A 7,620-nucleotide genomic window follows, 5' to 3' on the forward strand; every position below is an offset into this window, starting at 1 on the left:
TTTTTGAGTTAGGTAAATGTTTTTAAATAATTTTTTCACAGTATTGTGTGTGTGTGTGTGTGTGTGTGTGTGTGTTTTCAATCATTGTTCCATGGCTTACTATGTACCTCATAACTTTTTAGAATTAATTTCTGACTTATACTGTTATGGGCTGAATTGTGTCTCCCCAAAATTCATATATTGAAGTCGAAGTCCCCAATGAGAATATATTTTGAAACAGGGCCTTTAAAGAGGTAAGTATATTTAATGAGGTCACAAAGGTAAGGCTCTAATCCAATATGTCTGGAATTCTTACAAGAAAACAGGAAGCATCAGAGGTGCACACACACAGAAAAAAGGTCATGTGAGAAAACAATGAGTATACAGCCCTCTGCGAGCCAAGAGAGATATCTCAGGATAAACAAGCCTTACTGGCACATTGATCTTGGGCTCCCTGCCTCTAGAAGTGTGACAAAATAAATGTATATTGCTTAAGACACTCAATCTGTGGTATTTTGTTTTGGCAATCCTAAAAAATTAAGACATTAAATTCTAGTGAAATGAAGAAATGTTGTTCCTATATAGTTATTTTTTATGCTACTCTTGGTATACAAACTACATATATATATACATTTTTATATGTATATATATATAAAACAAATCTAACAATACAGTATTACAATTATTATTTTATATACATTTTTATAATTTAAAGACATAAAAGAAGGAATAAGTATCTATTATATTAATCTTCTTATTTAACTATATTTATTTCACTTTGTAGACTGTGACATTTAGGGTAGAGAATTTGTCTTAATAGCCATCAACTGGGTAAAAGAAAAAAAAAAAAACTTTGACATCACTGCTACATTCATCTGAAATTTAGCCTGTGTAACAATAAGCTGGTATTGGGTAAGAAAAGCTAGTAGCCTGCCTCTCCTGTGGTGAGACATCTTCCTTGACTAAGAACTAGGGTGAAAGACAAAAATTTGTTTTTGGAGAGAGAGATTCATGACTGAAATTCTTTAGATTCTTTGCTGACCTTAGTAAGATTTAACAGATTATTCTGAATTAATGTTTCTTCACTTGTTTCATATCCTTAAAGAAATTTCTAAAGATTTTAACTTGTGTTTTTTACCTTTTTTTTTTTTTAACCAATTATGGTTGTGTTGCTGGGGTTCATTAAGCTCCTCACATTGTTATTTTGGAAGGGAGATCTAGGAAATATATTTTAAATAATAAAGCATTATTGTATTCCGGTTTTGATTCTATCTCTAAATAACATAAAGTAAAATAAGAGCACATTTGATTACTATAGATGGATGGGAATGAAAATTTTGGTCAAAGCATTGGAGAAAGAGAAATTTGGTAGATTTGATGACAAACTATTTATGTTTTCTCAGTAAATAATTTTCCTGTTCTTATAGAATATGCATTTTAATGGGAGATGGAAACATAAAATAACTGGTGTATCAATACATATTTTATAATATCTTTAATATTATAATAGTCTTTGTGGAGATACGTTGTGAAAAAAATAAAATGGGGAATTGTCAGTTTGTGACTGGGCAATGACGGTTATGTTCTAGACAGCAGGATAAGAGAAAGAGTCTGAGAAGAAGATATTTGAGCAAAGATGTAGAAAACCTATGTAAAGAGATATAGAAATTGTGAGGGAATGTGCTGTAGGCAGTAGGAGAAGAAGGTGCAATATTCCTAAGGAAGAAAATTTCTGGAAGAGTTTAGACTGTTCTAAGTATGGCAAAACATTCACTGTAATGTGAAAATAGTGAGGGGGAGTTGCTAAGATATCAGACATCCTAAAGGGATTGCGAAAGTGTCTGGGTGTTATCATGATGTCATATGTAAGCCTTTGGTAAGTTATGAGCAAGGGTATGACACCATCTGAATAATATGGATGATTGCACAAATATCTTGGATCGTTACACATTACTTTGAATTTTGAGAGAGATACAACATTGATAAAATGCAAGGAAGGTGCCAAAGAAAACAACACATGGAATGGACACTGTGAGAAAAAATAGTACTTCTATTCAGCAAACTCTTGAAGAACTCGTTATTAGAATTAGAGAAAGATATATTTGATTTTTCAGTTTTTCTGCTAGAACATTTTCTTATTTCCTACTATTTACCTTTATTCTTCCTTCTGTTGTTATTTATGAGCATTCTGAATTTCTGCCACCAACTTAGAGTTATTTCAATCTTTATTAAATTTTTCCTTTGTATGATTACAAATACACACAAACAAACAGATGACTAGGCTCTTTCCCGAACATCTTTCTTACTTCCCTTCACAGCCCTCCACTCCTCAAATCCTCATTCTCTACCATAAAAATCTCTCCAACTTGATCGAGACCATCCTGGCTAACACGGTGAAACCTCGTCTCTACTGAAAATACAAAAAATTAGCCAGGCATGGTGGCAGACGCCTGTAGTCCCACTTACTTGGGAGGCTGAGGCAGGAGAATGGCCTAAGTAAACCAGGGAGGTGGAGCTTGCAGTGAGCCTAGATCGTGCCACTGCACTCCAGCCTGGGCCACAGAGCAAGACTCCACCTCAAAAAAAAAAAAAGAAAAAAAAATTCTCCAACTTAAAAGACATATGGCAATCTCTTGAACGTAAACAGTTGTGGATGTAAATTTCCATCCACCTTGAAATACACTATTTGCTTGTTATTTTTAATGCCATATATAATGTATTCCAGAAGTTTTATGAAGAATTATTCCCAGAAAATATGAGAAGTCATAGTGCAAAAACAATAACAAACAGGTAAACAAATTAAAACACACAACCGTAGGACCTGACATTTTAAAGAGAGAGCACTTTCCGCATGTGAAAGTTAAATCTTAAGATTATTCTGTGGTTGAGTTTTAAAATGCTCAATAAATAAAATAGTCTTTTCTTCAGTCCAACCAATATTAAAATAGTAAAACCAATTTGTTATACTGTATGTGAAATCAATACTTTATTTTTATTGTATAATCTTACCTCTTAAAGATATAGTAAGACAAAATGTAAAATCTACATAGTGGAAATGGAATTATAAAAGTATAACATTTCATTAATGGTGACAGCTCACTCTTCCTTACTCTCGACCATATTCTACAACCAACATATTAAGGTCACAAAATAAAACTTAAAAGGTAAGCCACATCAGTAAAAAAATGTACATTGAGTCAAATATTCCCTGGAGGTAGAGGTTTGACAAATTTTGAAAATGTAGTAACGCATTTAAGCTTTGGACAATGAAATACTGCTACATAAATATACCTTGACCTCAACATGGTACAGTATGCTTTAGAAAGGTCTAATTTACCTTCAAGAAAGAATTAAGTTATTGGTGTCTTAGGTTTATTATATATTATTGTAAATATGCAATTAGCAATTTTCACAGATATGAAAAATATAGTTAATTTTATTTTATAAATATCCATAAGTTAAGAGATTTACCCAAATAAACACAACTAATAAAGCCCATTTCACTTTCTTGTAATTATTATAGCATGTTATTCCTAGTAGAGTTGCTTAATATTATAGCCAATTGCATAATTAAGTGAAACAAAAAAAGCTTATGAATTGTTTGGATCTGTTTTTTAAAATAATTTTTTAAAATAAATATGCATATAGACCTTTATACAAAAAATATGTCTTGAAATTTCAGGAAATTTTTAGACTTCCTGAAGCACATAAAAGGGCTCATATGTTCTGTGGATTGGGTTTGAGTGAGATCTGAAAGAGAGAGAGATCTGAAAACATAATTGCAGATTCTCTCAGGCTATCCTTTCACATTAACTCGGCAGGTTTCATGGAGGGATGCCATCGTAAATATCTCCACCAAGCTTGTGATTGACTTGAGTAGCTAATATGTAAGTTTGCATGGAACTCACTATTGGAAATGTACATGAGTTAACTCATTTAATGTTCTTAATAACCTACATACTAAGTTGTTTTTATAATCCAAATTTTATAGAAAAGGAAAGCGAGGCTCAAAGCGCTGAAGTTACTTACTTGCATTACACAGCTAGGAAAGTAAATGTTGAGTCTAAAGCCAGCTAATCTGCTTTCAGAGCCCTTGGTTTGAGCTATTATCTTGATAGGAATTATATATTAAGCATATTCTTCCCTTCTCCTGAAGACAATTGCTCTCAATTTTCTTTAGTATCCCTTCATAAAATTTTTTATTACTTAAAGTTTTATAGCAAAATGTGAAGTATATAAAATCTAATTTATGAACTATAAGTGCCATTTGTAGACCTAGGTCTTTATAATTGGTTCAAATTAGCTGATGAATCTTCCTCGTTTTTTACCTTTTTAATGATTATTTTCTAGAACTAATAGTATTTTTTTTCTTTATGAAAGTAAATTTTTATGGCTTAATGAGAACATCTGTATCCAAGATGAAGACTTCTGAGTTATAAAAACTGAAGGGAGAGCAAATGAAAATAACACATTGTCTTTCCAGCCACCAGGAGAGGGTGGGGTAGGGGATAGAGGAATGCATTCACTTCATTAATTGAAAAGGTGTCGTCAGACATTCCCAGGCACTTCCTGCTTTCTTGGAAATTACTGGTCTTTAACCCTCTACTATATTGCTATTCTGAAATTATATATTGTATTATAAAGTAGAAGCTATAGACTACACACCCTATGGGATTAACATCAATGGGAAGTGTCCATGTTATTACATAATCTTATATAAAGGATTTAATCATACAAATGCAGTAAAGGAGACACATGTTTGATCTTTCAATCATAACTTTTGTAAACTACTCAATTTTCAGGGCTGTTGGGAATGTTCCAGTGGCCACATTATTATATGTCTTTTTTTTTTTTTTTTTGGCCCATAGTTGTTTGGAGAGTTATGGTATGTTAAAGAACAAGTAACTTAGGACAAGTCACTCAATTTCTTTATAACCCTAGCAACATTGTGAGGTTCATGGTGGGTAGGTAAAATCATTGAGGGAAGCAGGATCCTCTGTAGAAATGTTGCTACAAAAATTTGAAAAGAAGCACAGGTTTTCTTAATATAACTCTCTTAGAACATTATGGAGCCTTAGAACCACATCCATGTATTGGATATGGATAGTTGCCATAGATAGCACAGAACAGTCTACCTGATTAGGAAAACACCAGGCAGATAAGCAGAACATGTGAGGAGATATACAGAGATGTCCATAATCTAACTCCTAGATTCTATCCTGATTGATGCTTTATATACCTCTGCTAATTTCCCATCCATTATAAGCAATTAATTTTTATTTGGATTAAGCAAATTTGAGAAGTTACTGTCTCATGACATAAACATAACTCAAATTATTACAGAGAGTACTTGATACTAAGAGCTCTTAGGAAGAGAGGACAGCGATCGGTGGAAATGAGACACCCTCCGAAGACTGAAACTGAAGGCAAGTCAGTCAATGTAGAGAAGGTAACTGCCAACTTGCAATTGTTTTCAAAAATGAGATGACAATTTGCTTTTCCCATGACCTAATTATTCAACCGATCACTGAATTCCATTAGTTAGACATGTTTCTTGCTTTCTTCTTTAAGACAGCTAAAGAAGAGGTGGTTAGAAAATTTGAAACATATTTTACTCTAAAGACACAACACGGCCTCCTGAGCAAGCTAAGTATCAAATAATGATATCTTCATTTTGTTCTTTGTATTGTTCTAGTCATACCAAAGAGTACATAGCTACCTAAAGAAGGAATTTCAGTAATAATATTTTTCTGATATGGAGATTTTAATATTTCCCAGAAGTACTTGAATAATTTAATTAGAAAAAGGTAGGTGAAGAGATAGCTGCCTTATAGTTGTTACCTGGTGTTAACTAAAAGAAAGAATTACAAGGTACTCTTCCTTCATACAAGCTATATACAGTGAGAATCTTTATGAGGCCTCCCAATGACTATTTCTCATGACTCTGTGAATCATGCACACAGAAATATACATAACAACAAACAGAAAAGCCTTAGAATGTGTATATATTTAATATTAGAAGTAGTTTTTCTTGTACCGGGCATGGTGGCTCACGCCTGTAATCCCAGCACTTTAGGAGGCTGAAACAGGTGGATCACTTGAGGTCAGGAGTTCGAGACCAGCCTGACCAACATGGTGAAACCCATCTCCACTAAAAATACAAAACCCATCTCCACTAAAAATACAAGCAGGTTGTGGTGGCACACGCCTGTAATCACAGCTACTTGGGAAGCTGAGGCAGGAGAATCACTTGAACCAGGAGGCGGAGGTTGCAGTGAGCCGAGATCATGCCATTGGACTGCAGCATGGGCAACAAGAGCAAAACAAAAGAAAGAAAAAAAAAAAAAAGAAAAAGAAAAGAAAAGAAAAGGAGGAAAGGAGTTTTTCTTATTTTCTTTGTTATCTGTTCACAAAATTCTAATTTATCACTGATAAATGAATACAAATATGTTAATAATACAATGCAATTCTCGCAGTATGGTGGCCTTATAATTAGTTTGAATTATCTTATAGAGCTTCCTAAATGGAGGTGAAAATAAGCTGGTTATTCTAGCAACATTACATTCAAGAATTAAAAATGTGCATAGCTACAGATATTTCAATAGCTTCAACATTGAAGCAAACAAATTGATTTCTTTGGAAAATATGATTATGTATTTCTTACCCTGCAGATAAAGTGATCAAACACTGCTAGATCTGGCCACCCTTTTATTTAGCCCACATCATGTTGGCTTATATTTCTTTGTTAATTCTAAATATTCCAAATTAGTTTTCTGTTATTCTACTCATGTTGAAAGGTTAAAGTTTTGGGAAAACTTGGCTTTCAATCCTACAGTATCTGCCTAGCAGAAATTAAGTAGTTAATAATAACATTAGAAAGGATATAATTTCAGGACTGTCAGCACCTCAGCTGAGCTGCAAAGAGAGAGAAAGTGTATGCTAACTTGCTGGGTTGCCAGGTGTCTGAAGGGCTGATTAAAGAAACAAGCCAAAAATGAAAGAGTTAAGCTTCTTAATCCCTTACTGCAGTCCTGCAGTCGTTTGGGCAAGAGGCTGAAATCTGAGAATACGCTGACTAACTTGTGCCATTTTCCCTGATAGAATGAAGTGTCAGTCAAGGGTCAGCACAAATATTGGGGTCATCTCATGTCGAGGAAGCCGCAAGAACAAGATGATCCAGCAGTTTTCTGGATTCTAGGGTTGTCGTGAGGGCTTGGAGGAGGGCTAAGAGCATCTCTACCCATAAGGAGATCTTGGGAGGCACCTCTGTACAAAGCCTAAGAGAAAGTGACCTAGGAATGCAGGCTCAGGGACTAGGAATTCAAATATGTGAAACAGCAGGACAGGCCAGGGGGCCCGATTCTTTGACAGCAGCTCCTTTTAGAGTCTGTGATGTCCTGGATGTGCACAGACAGTCTGATGTGGGGATGGCAGTTTGTCCACAGGAGGCCTTCCATGTAAAGTCTTTGTCAGGCCTGTGGTCAGGCCAGACATTTACACTTAGATTTTTAACCAGGAGCTGGAGTCCTCAAGGACATGGGTCTATAAATTCATTTTGGGAAGTTGTGAATAATCATAATTTGCATCTAGCACCGTTCCTGGTACTTAGCATAGTTATATAACAGATATTTCTTAAAACAA

Source organism: Chlorocebus sabaeus, chromosome 27, assembly GCF_047675955.1.
Source record: "Chlorocebus sabaeus isolate Y175 chromosome 27, mChlSab1.0.hap1, whole genome shotgun sequence".
Taxonomy (NCBI): Eukaryota; Metazoa; Chordata; class Mammalia; order Primates; family Cercopithecidae; genus Chlorocebus; species Chlorocebus sabaeus.